A 17810-nucleotide genomic window follows, 5' to 3' on the forward strand; every position below is an offset into this window, starting at 1 on the left:
AGAACATGCGGGGATACTGATGAGATTTAGTTGATCAAATCAGTGTGTCTATGGCCTGTGGTACCGAGGAAAGGGTTCTTTTAAGACAAAGCCATCTAACAGTATACATATTTTTCCAGAGTAAGTGTTACTTTCTCTCATGGCTGATGATTAGAAAACAGCCCACAGTCCTGATAATAATTTATTTAGACCAAATAGTTGAAGAGAACTTTTGAAGTACAGTATAGCGTGAAATGCTGCTTTTGATTTTTATTGCTGTGATAGATAAGAAGACAAATTATTTTTATGATTACAAATTTGTTGTGTGGTGCAAGGATGTGTCATCTGGGAGATGGAAGTCATGTTAGACTATATTCCATGTTTTGTGTGTGTTTTTGCTCACCATGAGCTCCGTGACCCAGATTCTGTCTCCTGTTGATTGTGTTAATTTGATTCCAGGTGTGTCTTGTTCCTCCTTGATTATCCTGTGTTTAAAAACCCCAGTCCATACAGTTAGTTTTCGTTGGTTCTATCACTACATGTAATGTCGATGTTGTGTTCCTGTCTGTCTCTGCTTGTCCTGTTTTCCCTAGAGTTTTGAGTTTGGATTACTTTAGTTTTGTTACTTCCTCCACAGTCAAAAATATGGGCGTTATATTAGACGGCAACTTGTCTTTTGAAAATCATATTTTCCATGTTACAAAAACAATATTCTTCCATCTTAGAAACATTGCCAAGCTATGAAACATGTTACTGGTTTCTGATGCAGGAAAGCTAGTTCATGCATTCATGACCTCTAGACTGGACTATTGTAATGCACTTCTAGGGGGTTGTCCTGCTTCTTCAACAAACAAGCTGGAGGTAGTCAAAAATACAGCAGCTAGGGTCTTTACCAGGTCAAGAAAATATGATTATATTACCCCAATCCAACCCCAAATCCACCCATTTCAGCCACTTTTATGCGGGTACCCGACCTGTTGCAGGACTCTAGCTCAGGGATCCTCAAATATGGACAACGAGATCCACTTTCCTGCAGAGTTTAGCTCTAACCCTAATCAAACACACCTGAGCATGCTAATCAGTATCTTGGGGATTATTAGAAAAATCATAGGTAAGTGAGTTTGATCAGGGTTGGAGCTAAACTCTGCAGCGCACTGGCCCTCCAGGGTAAGATTTGAGGAACCCTGGTTTAGCTCCTGTGTACCAAACTAGTCTTCTACAATGCTACAATCCATCATTCTCCCTAAGGTTGCAAAACTCTGGACTTTTGGTAGTACCTAGGATAGCAAAGTCCACTAAAGGAGGTAGAGCTCTTTCACATTTGCCTCCCAAACTCTGGAATAGTGTTCCTGATAATGTTCGAGGTTCAGACACATTCTCTCTGTATAAATCTAGATTAAGGACACATCTCTTTGGCCAAGCATTTGCAGTTATAACTGATAAAATCAACAAGTCCTCCAACTCATACGACCGTATGGGTCGTTTGTCACTATCCATAAATACGACCCACACGAGCGTTCTCTAAATTAGCGCCCCTATTGGCAACAGGAGGTATGATAAATGAACTTTCGCCTAAATGCATTGTGGGTTTATTTTAACATGTTTGCTATTTGCGTTTTGAATTGTTTGATTTAAACTCTCCCAGATGTTCGTGGATTTTGATGATATGGATTTTAGATGACTTCGAGACATGTACAGGTAAGGTTTTCTCCCGTCTCATAAAGTAGTCGATCGTTTATGAATAATATGAGTTTTTATTTTCAAATCGATACTGGACACTGTATGTCCTATTAAACCAGTTTGACGTTCAAATCATTTAATCGAAATCTGCAGCTTTATAAAGTTAGTTTTCATTGTGATATTCGTTTGAAATTCGCCTGTGGTGGAAAGAGGTCATGTAAAAGTCGCGCATTTACCATGTTTTTACCATAGTAACATGTCGCTGAACCATGTCACGTGTTATAAAACCTCAGTAACCACAACTCAATGTATCCCGTCATAACTGTAGTTTTACTTTGGTATTTGTAGTATAAACACGTTACCATGCTTTTCACCACAGTAACTGTGCTTATTGTGTACTCTTTAGTTAAGTAACACATTTGCCATGCCTTTAATACCTTTTTGTAATGTAATTGTGATTCAGTGTTTTTTTTCTTTTCAGTTTTGCAGTTTCTTCATATCACATACATCTCCAGCTCCTACAACAACATTCAGTGTCCAGCAGCTCTTTATGATGCTCTCTCTCTCTCTCTCTCTCTCTCTCTTTCTCTCTCACTCTCTCTCTCTCTCTCTCTCTCATTTTCGTTTCCTATTTTTCTGAACTGTAATTCATAAATAAGTCACACATATTTTTCTTTCTTTCTCTTGTTCATCATGGCATATTTTCACAGCTCAGAATCAGATTTTGATCAGTTCTTGTATTAACAGGGAACTTGTACTCGAAGCTCAACTCGAAGAAGTTTCCAGTGAAGATGAAGTCCTTCAAAGGTTCGACACAGGTAATGTTGAAGATATGTAGTTATAACTGATTTACTTTAATTAATTTATCCTTACTTTATGTTAATAACCTTCCTTATAGTCCTTCCTTTCAAATATTTTGTTCACAGATCATTTCTAACACACTGTCTAAACATGTATGTATTAAAACAACAACAACAACTTGTTACTTTTTCTTTATTCCAGCTGAAAAGGAAGACCATGGGCCTGTCAAACCTTGTTTGTGGAGAGGGATGAATTTGACCATCTTGTGTGTTTACGGAGAAGACCAAAAGCTGCTAAGGCAGATATTTCCAGAGGTACGTCTGTGTTGATCTGAGCACCTCGACAGAACTTTACTGCAGTTACATTTTGCACCGAATTTTATGTTTTTTACTTTTTTAAATACCTCACGACCCCATCAGTACAAACCCAGTGCTATGTCAAAGTATTAATAATTCAAACAATTTCAGCAAATTCATATGATATTGTACAAGCGTACTCTCCAGCTTTTCCTCCTGCTGTCATTGACCATCGCCTCAGCTCTCATGCAGACTGTGTCCATTTTAAGTAGTCAGAGCGTTATATCCTAAAGTTTATATTGAGTCCACTGTATTCTTTATTAGCACCGTCTTAACCAGTTCTAACAGTACATGATATCTGTCCGCACCTCACAGTCTGCCTTTATTTCCATGTTGATTTTAATTGAACACGTCTGTTTAAAAGCAAGTCAGGAAATGCTGTGTAACTTGTCATGTGACACATCAGATCTTCAGTTAATTTGGCCAAATTAGATCATTTAAGGCTGTTCACACCAAGAATAGTAACTACAATAACTATTTTAGCATCCACACCAACATCAACCAATGATAAAGTTATGTTTATTAATATACACACTGCAGCGACGTTGATGTCTGCCACTTTAAATGATCAAGCTTTTGAAATGTGCATTTTGATTGGCTGTTTAATGTTCATCAGCTGGAAAATATATTCCACTGATGTTGTTCCTCTGTGTCATTAAGTATGGACTCATCCTTGGTATGAAGAGGTCTTTAAACTGCTTACAACAATCCTGCTGCATGTTATAGTGTAGAAAATAATTGAGAATAATATAGCTTGAAGATACAGCTTTCTTCCCTCTCATTTTGTTAAACTCAAACGCAAGATTTTGCCTTTCTTTGCTTGTTTGTCTTCATCTTAGTCCTTTACTCTCTCCACTAGGGGTGCTCCGATCACGATCGGCCGATCGTTAATGCGCATTTCGTCAGTAAAGCCGGTTTTCTAATCAGCGGTTAATTCCATCAGGTGCGTGATTTCACATAGAGCAGCTGTTACTACACAGAGCCGTTGTTAACTGAGAAGATGGGCCAATAAACCCTGAAAATTAACGTGATTTGCGCATCTTCTCTATTAACAACGGCTCTGTGTAGTAACAGCTGCTCTATGTGAAATCACGCACCTGATGGAATTAACCGCTGATTAGAAAACCGGCTTTACTGAGGAGATACGCATAACGATCGGCCGATCGTGATCGGAGCACCTCTACTCTCCACTCACTCACACATTCTCTCTTGCTCTGTTGTAAGGTACAAACAGAGCGGATGGTTGCATGATGGCCTCTTTCAGGTTTGTCAACTGAATGTCTACTAGTGTGGCTCAGCAAGTTCCTGTCATGATCAGCCCTCTCCAAGAAAGGTTTGTAGAAAATTGTAATCAATATTCATTTAATCCTCTAACCTGAATCTTTTGGTGAATTTACTTAATTATATCTGTCTTAATTCATATGTAATAAGCAATAGTAATTAAACATGGGGTTAATAGACATATTTTTGTTTTACAGCTGAAGAGCAAAAACACAAAGAACATCAGTCCTGTTGGGGATGAGGAATGAACATGGCTCTATTGTGCCCAAACAGAAAAGAGTGAAAAGGTGCTCATCCCCATTGATGTGTCTGTATTCAAGCAATGCATTAGTACAGCATATGATGTTGATCTCTATTCAAGTCAGCAATTATCATTTTTCACATATACATCTTTTTATAAGTCCTAGAATGAACAAATCATCAGGGCATCATTTCTGGAATTTGGGCAGAAAATGACTGAATATGGTGAGTACTGACACCTGCACCTGTATTCACCAAAACTATTTTTCTTATGGACTTACAGTTTTTGAAGGAGGATGAAGTCAGTTGATGGAGAAATGAAGAACGAGATGTGTTGTATATGAAGACTTCAGATGCAAAAGCCTTTAAGTTCTGTATGAAATGTTCTTCTAAGAAGAATTTTAGAAGAAAACTTCAGGTGGAACTTAGATGCCTTTGCATCTGAAGTCTTCATATGTACTATGAGTTTTCAATACATAACTGATTTGTTATGACTGTGTTTTTATTATTTTCTACTTGTACAGAAAGACTGCAGTAGAAGGAAAGCTGGTACTGAGAACATTTGTCTTCACTCCAGACTAAAGAGAAGCGGGTCTGAGGCCAGAGATGGAGGAGTCAATGGTCACCAAATGCAGCGCTGCAGCCTGAAACTGTGAAGACTGAATTCCCAAACAGCTGTGTGACTGCACAGATGTTACGGCCATAAAAGAAACTTCACAACTGAGAGCCCATACCTCCAACAACCTTCAACAGGAATCAATGGTATGTCCATTACAACAATTCTAAATAATAATAATATATAATTGACACAATGATTTTGTCTCTCCAGGACATCTACGCAAGGTTTTTCTTTTGTTGAGGACCGTCAGAGACTCCAGCCACACGAGCCATGGATTGCTCTCAACATCACCATCAGACAGACATTATCACAGAACCAGCACCAGCAGACTGCAAAACAAGTTCCTTCAACAGGCAATCAGACTGAACTGAACTCGTACCAGTAACACCACACACACACACACACACACATACACACACCAGCAGCCTCATACTGTGTGCACTGCACTCTATCAGCTACACTGACTGGACTCTGACTCACTATTATTCTGCAACCTGATATTCTGTTTGCACTAATTCATACTGTACTGAAAGTGAAAGTGACGTGACATACAGTCAAGTATGGTGACCCATACTCAGAATTTGTGCTCTGCATTTAACCCATCCGAAGTGCACACACACAGAGCAGTGAACACACACACACTGTGAACACACACCCGGAGCAGTGGGCAGAGGTATATCTACAGTATACAGTGATTGTTGTTAATTGTTTTCATTTTGTTCTCTCTGTATAGTATAGTATTGCACTATATTTTCTACCTGTATTGAGCTCTTATGTATACGGTTTATATTTTTGATACTGTATATGTGTTGCAAATATATTCAGTACTTGTCATGCTGCAGTTTGCAGAAAAGCATTTTACCACCTGTATACTTGCATTCATGGTATTGTGATAATAAAATGATTTGATTTGAATTGGTCACATGACTTGTTCATCAGTTGTATTGTTGTGCTGGATAACAATTGCAAATTGTTTATGACATTGAAGAAGATCATGATAGAGACATGGATTTGAAGAAAACCAGGAGAGCTCTGATGATGAGAAGGAAACTGGATGTGATTCTTTGGTGCTCAAGACATTTCACCATGCCTTCATCTGGGTTTCTTCATCTGATTAAAATAAAATGGTTTTAATGTAACCCATTTTTATTTCACTTGAATATAATTTGTCTTAATATGCTTCTTTATCTGTCTTTATGCTGCATCCTAGTAAAATATTGCGTATGGTGTTGGATAATCAAGTATGGTGAATATTCTGTACTAGAGATGGTTTTTTGGTAGATACACCATTTAATTTTGTAAACAACACATATAATCACCATGGTTGTTTTGATGAAGACATGAACATTTAGTAATATTAATGAAATTCAGTTAGATGAAGAGCTGCATTAGAAGAGACTGCATGGACTTCATGCACAACTGAAGGTGATGAATCAAGGAAAGATCAACATGAATCCTGTTCTGTATTATAATGAAGATGTTCATGCACATTACTGATGTCTAGCTCCTGAGCAGGACAAAGATGAGACATTCTTTACAGAGATTTATGAATTAGGTATTTTATATTATGATTCTTTAAATTGCATGAATTGTATGGAACCATAAACTGCACACTGTCACACATTGTCTTACTGAATGACACATTGGCCTTGTCTGATGAAATGTCAGAATATGTATTTGTTGTCTTTGTTTACTATTAGCACTGTATTATTGCTCTTGATCTTATGAAATAAATTGAGCTCTTTCCAAATGGGCACTTATGTTGATTTTCTGGTGTCTTAATTCTAAGATAACTATGACTTCCAACTTACATAATGGTATGCTTTTGAAAAGACAACCTACAAAATGTGTCTCAACAGTTTGTTGCCAATGATGAGAATAGAGCTGTGCATTTTTTTCCTGCCCTTCCATCCCCAGGGGCCCAGTAGAGTCCCCTTGAAGAGCAAAACAATTAACATTCCAAATGGCTGTAAATCAAAATCTGATTATAGTTTCAAAAAGAAAATTGGTAGGACAACTCATTATGCTATGTTTACTAAATAATGTTTGGCACAGCTTTCAAACATTCATAGAAAAGTGCTATACATGTGTTTATAAAAGTACTCTTAGTAAAATAAAAAATGTCAGCCTGCCTCTCACATATGTCATATAACTTTGCACAATAAACATGCTTAGATATCCCTTTGTTTAAAAAAAGAAGTATTTTTCACAATTTCATTATTAAACATTTTAAACTACATTGCCCATAAGCCTTAGCCATTCTATCGATGGAAAGTGAAAGTCATGGCGCTGTTTTTTGTAGTTCAATTAAGTTATGTTCAGGTTTAAGGTTAGGATCTCGGTAAAGAGGTAATTTCACAAAATATAGCAATGCACCATTGTTAACTGAAGGTACTATTGACGTAATAATTACAGCAAAATTTACTTTGCAACATTAAACGTTTTTTAATTTGGGCTAAAAGAAAGTCCAGTCACAGCGAGTCCTCGAGTGCCAAGTGGATTTCAAAGCCAATGAAAATCCAGTTGAGCAGAAGCGACACCCTTACTTGTCCATATACGGCCATTCATGACAGGCTTTTCCGGGTTCTTGTGGTGAATTTATTTTCACCCACTAAATATAAAACTAAAATGACGGATTTGCATTGTGGGGTAAACCTGATTCAGCAATAGATTTGTTGATTACAGTTATTTATTTTCAAACAAGGGCCTCATATTTGCGATTATACACATTCTTTACCCTAATATTAATGTACAATATTTAAGCTCAACATTTTTGCATATACTGTATGAAAAAATAATATTATATTTATATATTTATAGTGTATTAAATGTATACATTTAATCACTTGTGTGTTTTTTGGAGATGTATTTACAATCTTGCAATTTTTAGCTCTACCAGTTAAACTACAGAAAAAAAGGAAAATAATAATAAAAATAAATAAATAAATACAATTTAAAAAACACAGGGATAATTTTTTTTTAGTAATTTCCATATCAGTGTTTATTGATATGTCAAACTTTTCAGACAAACAATGCAAATAACACCATTCTTTCTCTCTAGTTTGTCACTATGAAGAAATAAAAACAAAAAAATAATATATTATTGTGAAATATAACAACTTTTAAAAATTACTGATTGATAAAGTAACTAATAGGTACAGACAGAATTATGTAATAGAAAATCCCTTTAAAACTAAATTGGCTAATATAAAAATATATATATAAAATAAAAAAAATGAATAAATAAATAAAAATTGTCAATTTGTTTGCAGAGAAGTTTATAAAATGCCAAATAATATTTTTACAAACCAGGAGTTGCAAGGCACCAGCTGAAATCATATTCTTTTCTTTCATTTAAAAGTGATTAACTAATTAGAAAAATATTGTTAAGACTAATATTTCACATGATTACCTCTTAATCTCCTGTAATCACTGATCGCTTCTGTTGTGAACATATGCAAGACAAACTAAAACGGTTATTAATAATTATATTTTATAAATCATTTTCAGCTGGAAAATGCATTTCTATCATTAAATGACCTTAAAGGTCACACACACAAACAAACACACACATATGTATATATATATATATATATATATATATATGGCATATAGAATACAGTAGGTGGGATGGTGATAGTGACAGGAGTGTTCACAGTAGAGATGGGAGTGTTGACTAGAGGAGAAATAATACAAGTAGACATGCTAACGACTGAGAGCAGATGTGCCACACAAGAGAGAGTGATGTGGATGCTTTTGGAAGGGCTGCTATTGTGGAGAGCTGATGGAGAAGGACTCAGTAATCTGTCAGAAATCCTGCAAGACAGGAAAAAATTGAATTTATAACATGATGAATAATTAAAACATTGACAACAAATGAAAGTGACGTGACATACAGCCAAGTATGGTGACCCATACTTAGAATTCTTGTTCTGCATTTAACCCATCCAAAGTGCACACACACAGCAGTGAACACACACACACGGAGCAGTGGGGATCATTTATGTTACGGTGCCCGGTGAGCAGTTGGGGGCAGCGCAAAAAAAGTCGTATTGCCGGGCCGAGACTCAAACCCACAACTTTATGGTTAAGAGTCAAACTTTCTAAGCACTAAGCCACGACTTCCCCCTAGCAACGGGCTAGTGGTTAAAGACAAAATAACTGCAGCGTGTATAATAATAAACAGAACTTTATAATTTGTTGGTAGCGATGCTAAAATAGTCATTATAGTTATTGTTCTTGTTGTAAACACCTTTAAATTATCTAATTTGGTCAAATAAATTAAAGACCTGGGGCCGGTTGCATAAACTGCTTAAACTAATCTTTAAAAAAGTTAGCCATATAATTTGATTTACTCTAGACTTGTCATAATTGTTTAAAGTCAGTTACAAAAACATAGATTGGTCCAATTTTACTAAGAAATATGATTATCTCTTGGTTAACTGCTAGTTGGTCACAGTCTTAACATAATAGCTATGTTTACGCAACCGGCCCCTTTTGTGTCACATGACAAGTTACACAGCATTTCCTGACACAGTCTGCATGAGAGCTGAGGCGATGGTCAATGACAGCAGGAGGAAAAGCTGGAGAGTACGCTTGTACAATATCATATGAATTTGCTGAAATTGTTTGAATTATTAATACTTTGACATAGCACAGGGTTTGTACTGATGGGGTCGTGAGGTATTTAAAAAAGTAAAAAACATAAAATTCGGTGCAAAATGTAACTGCAGTAAAGTTCTGTCGAGGTGCTCAGATCAACACAGACGTACCTCTGGAAATATCTGCCTTAGCAGCTTTTGGTCTTCTCCGTAAACACACAAGATGGTCAAATTCATCCCTCTCCACAAACAAGGTTTGACAGGCCCATGGTCTTCCTTTTCAGCTGGAATAAAGAAAAAGTAACAAGTTGTTGTTGTTGTTTTAATACATACATGTTTAGACAGTGTGTTAGAAATGATCTGTGAACAAAATATTTGAAAGGAAGGACTATAAGGAAGGTTATTAACATAAAGTAAGGATAAATTAATTAAAGTAAATCAGTTATAACTACATATCTTCAACATTACCTGTGTCGAACCTTTGAAGGACTTCATCTTCACTGGAAACTTCTTCGAGTTGAGCTTCGAGTACAAGTTCCCTGTTAATACAAGAACTGATCAAAATCTGATTCTGAGCTGTGAAAATATGCCATGATGAACAAGAGAAAGAAAGAAAAATATGTGTGACTTATTTATGAATTACAGTTCAGAAAAATAGGAAACGAAAATGAGAGAGAGAGAGAGAGAGAGAGAGAGTGAGAGAGAAAGAGAGAGAGAGAGAGAGAGAGAGAGAGAGAGCATCATAAAGAGCTGCTGGACACTGAATGTTGTTGTAGGAGCTGGAGATGTATGTGATATGAAGAAACTGCAAAACTGAAAAAAAAAAAAACACTGAATCACAATTACATTACAAAAAGGTATTAAAGGCATGGCATTGTGGTTAATGATTTTTAACTACAAATACCACAGTAAAACAGTTATCATGGTAAAAAAAAAATATGGTAATTGTTGTGGTCACTGGTCATTTCAGATTCGTTGCGATTGCCACACATTCGTTCACTGGCATTCACAACATATTTGTAAAGAAAACGTCAAACTGCACTTACTTTGACATTAATTGCAGACAATCAGAACAGTACCTTAAAAAATAAACCATAAAATAAAATTGTTTACAAACCTGGACAACAACGCATGGTAAGATGTTGGGTCACGCCTCCTTTTTTTGGGTGGTAACGATGGTAACGACAGTCAAAGGTCATTTGATGACGACACACCCGACAAACGAGACTGTCGTAATACGGCCGCTAGAGGGCGCTTGATTTTAAAACGTAATAATAGGTCGTAATATGCTGCTTGCACAAACGACCTATGTGGTCGTTTTTAAGAGGAGGACAGTCTCGATAAAATGCACATTATTTATCTTTAGCTTGGGTTAAACAAATTAATTTTACTTGGTTGGAACAGTATGACAATTATGTCTCTATTTGTTTCTCTGTTTTTGCCAAGGGATTGACATCCCAGATTTATACAAGCTTCAGTCTGGATCCAGAACACCTGAGAAGAGATGATGCCAACCCCTCAGAGAACCTCAGATGATTCCAACACTGAAACAACATACAGAACTACCAAATTTTGCTATAAGTTTTATTGCATCATAATAATTGCTGTTAAAAGTGTTCGTCGTCTGTTTGATTACATCTTTAATAGATTTTTCCATAAATTTCTGCCATACAGTATGTGCATTAAGGATGAGTCACCACTGATAAGCTACTACTAAATATTATAGAAACTTAATTTTATGTAAAGTTGCTTTGCAACAAATTGTATTGTAGAAAGCGCTACACAAATAAAATTGAATTGAATTAAGATGTACATTTATACATTAAGACATATATCTATACATTCAGATTAACATTAGTATATTTAGATTTACTTCTATATATTTGTGGTTATAAATGTACATTCACATTTAAGTTTATATATTCAGATTAACATTTATAAATTCAGAATTAACATAATTATTTCCTGGTTGGCACATCATAAGATATACAGTATACGAATATATATATATATATATATATATATATATATATATATATATATATATATATATATATATATATATATATATTCGTATGATAAAAAATATCAATCAAAAAACAGATGACTGGATGTAAGTGCCTATTTTCTACACATTTACAATGTTTTTCTCCCACACATTCAGAAAGTTAAATTATTATAGACCTATGGACAGTGTGCCCATTCTGCAAAATAAAATGTTTCAGAGAATAAGGATCAGGGATTTTGTACACTGCTGAAAACACAGTACATGATACTACCATAAAATTGTAATTGGGAAAATAAGATTTATTTTAAATCCACTCTTTAAAAGTATTTATTATAAATATGTTGTATTTGGGATTGTCATCAGTATAATTGACTCGTTTCATGTACTGTTGGAGTAACAGTGATAAAGCTTGCCAGAAAATAATGTTCATTTAGTAAGTTTGTGATTTCCCATCATTCTCTGTGGAAGCATTGATAAAGCATCAGATCCACACCTAACATGCATCGTTTGCTCTTCATTTAGTTGCACTCGCACTAAAAGCTTATTGTGTTTGCCAGTGAGTGAAAAAGTGAGAAAAACACATAAATTGCCCAGTGCATCTATTTCTTCCAGCCAAAATCACTTGAATGCCCATCATAGTGTAATGACTTCCGAAGTACAAACCTCCAAGGAGGACTTGTGAAAGGCTGTTCCACTGTTTCAGTTTCTGTTTTTTTTTTTTTAGTTTCTCCTCTCGAAAACAAGAGCGCAATTTAGGACATTTTTAGAAACCCACTTTGCTCATGCACAAACAGAAAGAACGTGGCTAACACTTAAAAAAAAAACATTGCATAGGAAGCCTGGGAAAGAGAGGATATGACTTTACAAAAACTAGCAGAGAAAAAGAGTGAAAGAAAGTTATGAGATAACATGAGAGCAATGTCATGCGAAGGAGATGAGAGTAGCGCCTGAAATGAATATTCATGCTTCTCAGTCTTCAATGGGACTTTAACATCATAGACTTCCCATTCCTGCTTGATATAGCCATTTCAAGTTGATAAGCGTCTCCCAACTCTAGCCCATCCCCAGTGGTTGCCACAGAGAGTCCTAGTCTCTCCTGAGCAGTAATCCGCTGCTTCCAGAGGATGCTGGGGGGCCTGAGCCCCCCTCTTGCCCAAAGCTTCCTGATTCAAGCTCTAATTCCGCGTGTAATTTCATTAAAGTGAAGCGCTTCTGCTTACCCCAGGAGAGAGTTCTGGAAATGATTTGGGACCCTTACATGTGTATCACTCCTGTGATATCCACAAACACAAACTCTCAATGATATTGACATGCATTGACTGACTTTGGACTCTGAGCGTCTCCTGCTCCAGTAGCCATGAACACTGAGGTGAGGGGGCTACAGACCCAATGTAGAGCTTCCACATCTGATTGCTTCACAGGAAGCAATGTCTCAACCCACACAGCAAAACTACCAGTAAGGTCTCCCACACTTTACTTCTAACATTCAGTCTGTAACCATGACAACTGCCTGCACCATCATTGTGTAAATCTATTTTTTTTTCTTAAAAGCTTTTGATTTCCAAACTGCACGTCAAAAAAAAAGAGAGAGCTGATGAGGAGAGGATGTGCTCTAGTGCTGTATAATTAAGGCTATGTGTACATTTGTTCTGTTCTAAACATAGTGTGCTGCCTTTTGAGGCAGCATTTTAAGATACCTTATTAGATTACTCTCTCTCTCTCTATGCCCACTGTATGTGTGTGTGTGTGTGTATATATATATATATATATATATATATATATATATATATATATATATATATATATATATATATATATATATATATATATATATATATATATATATATATATATATATACATATAATGAAATATGATCTTATTTATATACAATGTATTTTAACCAATATTTGTGTGCTTTTTTTAAACAGGTGTTATGCATTCACTACATCCCATAATTACCATATCTAGCTGAAAACCTGCAACATTTTACTCAGAGCTGTTCATGGATTTATGCGTTTCTATGGCAACATTATTAATGCCAAAATAAATATGTCTAATTTGAATAATCCATTGACAGAAGCACAATATAACAAGTAATGCAAATGTCTTATTAATAAGCAGAGCTCATTTAACAGGACATTTGTTTTTAGACCTTGCGATAGCTGTAATACATTGTAATGAATGTCTTTTTTTTTCAGATTGTCCTTGATTTAAGACATGAAAAATAGTAAATTATAGGAAAACAGAAATATGAAAACTTCTTTTTATTGCTAATGCCACTATTTTGATGCATTCCGTTGCAGCGGTCAAGTGGTATAAGTGGGAGCTATCAGAAAATTCTGAAGTTGTAATTATGAGTTCTACAAGGACATGAACGCTTTTTAGAAGTCAGAATCTCAGAATAATTATGATCATTTTGACATGGTGCGAATACACATTTATAGTACTGCAGTTTGTATAGCACCATGCTAATGTAAAACTAATTAAATTAACAGTGAGTTGCTGTTTGTGTGTCATGTAAACTTGCTGGCTATATAGAGTGTTTTCAAAATCTGTCACTTATTAAGATGCTGCCTATGTAGGCAGTATGCAGTTTGGCAACTCACTAGGTTAGCTACTCCTTAGAATTACTATAGCAAAACAAAGCTTTAGCCAAAATATCCAAATGTGCAAACACTTATCTCACAAGTTTCTGACAGGAAAAGACATGCTTAATTCAGAATGATTATATTGTTATAATTCAAAAAGGGTTCCTTTTGAAAAAATACACTTTACTTTTTAGAAGACACAGTTAACAGCAAACATTTTACTCCCTTGATGTTACAGTAGATAACTGATAGATATCTCCGAGGACCAGAAACTTGCAATGGTGTAAAGTATGTCAAAGAAAATGCTGGCTGAGTTCATGCATTTTTTCCTCTTAGGAAATGGACTCTATGTACTTTCTCTCAAGGGGGCTTTTACAGAAGACTCTATTAAACACATTACCATCTAGTATTTAGCACTAATGATGGTTATCGCCTCAACTAAAATCATAAAAAGGGACTGACATGACACTGTTAACACACTTGATAAGTCTTGTCTAATCTACAGTAGTAATTGATGATATAAATAATGCTTCACTGAACGTCTCACATCGATTAAGGGTGTAGTGAAAGACTACTTCAGAGAAACTTTCTGTCTAGGGACATTTTAGTGTGTTGTGCTTTATGTAGAGCTTTAATACCCCATTAAATCTGCTGACACAGCATGTAGTAAGAGACTCTAGAGACTCTGTTTCTAACTGGCATTCAAAATAGCTCCCTTTAGACCCGAGTTCAAATGCTCCTGAAATTCATAGAGTAAAAAGTCATGCTGAGATGAATGTGAAGGTTATATGAAATACAGGACAGCCTAATAACTGTGCCGACAGTGCAACAGCTGGTTTTGTCATGCTTCACAGCTGCTTGGTTTACTTTAGACTGAGCTTAAGCTACCCAGCTAAACTCCATTCCCACAAGTTTTTGCTATGTTATGGAAACATTTTCTGCAACATAAACTTGACACTTTACACTTTGGGAAAGGGTTTCTCTTTCTTCCTTTCCTTTTTATTTACTACCTGTACTGCCATAATAACAACACTTTTTTAAGCATAATTTCTAGTGTATGGGGGTAGATTAGATTATGCTTTAGTTAATGAGGCATCTGAGTTTGATTTAGAAAGACTAAAGGATTTAATGAGAAATTGTGTTTTTCAACCAGTCAGTAGGTTTTAAAAAAAAATAAAATTACTTAAAGGGGGGGTGAAATGCTCGTTTTCACTCAATCTCCTGTTAATCTTGAGTACCTATAGAGTAGCACTGCATCCTTCATAACTCCAAAAAGTCTTTAGTTTTATTATATTTATAAGAGAAAGATAGTCTGTAGCGTTTTTTCCCGGAAAAACAAGAAGGCCTGGAGGCGTGACGTGTGGGCGGAGCTAAAGAATCACGAGCGCGAGTAGGCTTTTGCGTTGAGAGCGTTTGGAAGCTGTGACATTACCGTGAGGGAAAAAAACCATCATCCAAAACAAACCATGGCTTACAGTCAGATTCAGCCATTTATTTATGATCCAGAATCAGATCCCGAGGCTGAAATGTAAATGATCAGTCAGTTATAAGTGTTCAGTCTTTAAGAGAAGGACTACGTGAGAACCACTATGGATGATAAGTTCGCTCTGCCGCCTTGTTATTATTTTGTCTTTAATTAATTTGTAACACCAAGAAAGAGTTAATCTCTCATGTTTGAGAAGAGCGCGATGCCGTGTAGCAGCCATTAAATGTGTGGGACACCAACTCCATTTCTCTTTCATTTCATGGATTTAATGAGTTATCCAAGTCAAAGCGGATCCTAATCCTCATGCGCTCGCACGTGCGGTGTGTGTAAGCTGTACATGTGGAAAGTGCAGTTTGATGACAACATCGCATGTTGTTTACTTGGTGTGCTTACGCGCCGATAGCTAAGTTAACAACACAGAGATATTTGAAGCAGTTTTACTCACCGCCTGCGGTTCCAACACACGATCGTGACCCTTTTTCGTTGGGACTGCATTATCCTTAAGAAATAAACGATATGCATATCCGGAGTCAAACTGGGCCTTGTTTGTAAAACAAGCATCTTCGAAATGCAGAGAACAAACAAAAACACTTGCACAACTCTGTTGATGCTCTGTAAAAATAAACTCCATCCATTCTTTTTTTTGTTTTTGGTAATCTGTGCAGGGTTGTCTTGCCCTGGCAACCAAAAACACACTCCTTTTGTGACAATTCGCTCTCGCTCTGATCAGTGAAGTCTGTTGTGCTCTCAGTGCTGTGCTATACAGGAACGCGCGCTCTTCCGGAAGAAGTGCCCTTAGGACCCATATAAGGAAATTCCGCTCCATCTAACGTCACACAGAGCCATACTCGAAAAAAAAACTTTCCGAAACTTGTGACAAACCGGAAGAGGTATTTTTGGAACAAAAATACTCCTTCAAACGTACAACTTAATTTTTGAAACTTTGTCCATGTTTAGCATGGGAATCCAACTCTTTAACAGTAGAAAAAACTCAGTATGCATGAAATAGCATTTCACCCCCCCTTTAAGAAATAACTGGGTTGTGATATTGAATGTAGTTCTTTATATAAAGCTCCCCTGAGGGTTTACATATTTTTTGGGGAAAAACAAAGCATTAAATTATGAATTGGATTAGATATAGAATACACTTTCATCAATAGATTCAACATCAAACTAAACCCCATAAAGTGTGAAATATCATTTTCATATCTAACATGGTTTCAAATAATTTTTCAAATCCAAACATTTTTATTTTTTTTTTGCCAGAAGTATTTGATTATTTTTATTATTATGTATATGTGGATTTACAAATGTCAAGTTGGGGAAACTTGTGGAGGTTTTTCTTATCTACTTGAATAAATCTGTTAAATAAGAATAACAACTGAATGGAATAGGACAAGGGATAATGACTAACGATGTTATCTTGATACTAACTGCTTTGATTATTTAATAGTTTGGCTGCTTCTGTAGCCCTCGGATGACCTTACCTTACTTTGCTATTTGGTGATTGTCAAAAACACTGAGTAGTTATAAAATGACTTCCTCTAATCGGTGGGATCACACCAATGTGTCTCTGTGACTGAGACCTCAGTCTGTCTCTCAAGGGGTGGTCTGCAGCAGTCCTTGACAGCCTTGGCAGATAACTGTGTTTGCTTTATGGTTTCTTTCAAACACACACACACACACACACACGCACACACACACACACACACACGTAGACACAGGTATTCATTATAATTATGGTGACAATTGTTTTTACAATGTATAAACTGTATTTTCTATTCCCTTACCCACTCTACCCATTATGCAAAGATTTCTGCATTTGTGGATCCACGAAACACTTCATTCTGCATGATTTATAAGCTTGTTTCCTCATGGGTACCTAAAAAATATCCCAACAATGTCTAAATTTACTGGTATTACGTACTATACCTGCATAACGTAGTGAATACCACACACACAAACACACACACATTACATCTCTTCAATCAGAGATAGCAACATTTATACACAAATGAGGCAACAATTTCTACAAACTATTCTAATGTTTCTTCAACAGTGGGCACTTTTGACTTTGAAGACTTTCTGAAAAGAAACATCTTTAAAACACACTCTGTCATGATTCTGCCCTCGTGTCCTTGATTTTTCCTAGTCTTGAGGCAGGATCAT

At 36.0% G+C, this 17810-nt stretch overlaps 2 long non-coding RNA genes across 3 annotated transcripts; one reads left to right on the forward strand and one right to left on the reverse strand.

Moving 5' to 3' along the window:
* Positions 1-1421: 1421 nt before the first annotated feature.
* On the forward strand, positions 1422-6722 carry LOC127939037 (uncharacterized). Of its 2 annotated transcripts, XR_008148870.1 has the most exons (9): positions 1424-1530; positions 1625-1677; positions 2141-2477; positions 2662-2774; positions 4041-4149; positions 4295-4384; positions 4499-4562; positions 4862-5099; positions 5167-6722. It is a non-coding gene; the product is annotated as an uncharacterized LOC127939037 (long non-coding RNA). The 2 variants fall into 2 exon arrangements; XR_008148869.1 differs by having other exon boundaries at positions 1422-1677.
* A 1206-nt stretch (positions 6723-7928) lies between these two features.
* On the reverse strand, positions 7929-10897 carry LOC127939038 (uncharacterized). The gene is made up of 4 exons (XR_008148871.1): positions 10675-10897; positions 10026-10370; positions 9729-9841; positions 7929-8772 (listed from the first exon to the last, which is right to left on the reverse strand). It is a non-coding gene; the product is annotated as an uncharacterized LOC127939038 (long non-coding RNA).
* Positions 10898-17810: the final 6913 nt, after the last annotated feature.

This window comes from Carassius gibelio, chromosome A20, assembly GCF_023724105.1.
Source record: "Carassius gibelio isolate Cgi1373 ecotype wild population from Czech Republic chromosome A20, carGib1.2-hapl.c, whole genome shotgun sequence".
NCBI lineage: Eukaryota > Metazoa > Chordata > Actinopteri > Cypriniformes > Cyprinidae > Carassius > Carassius gibelio.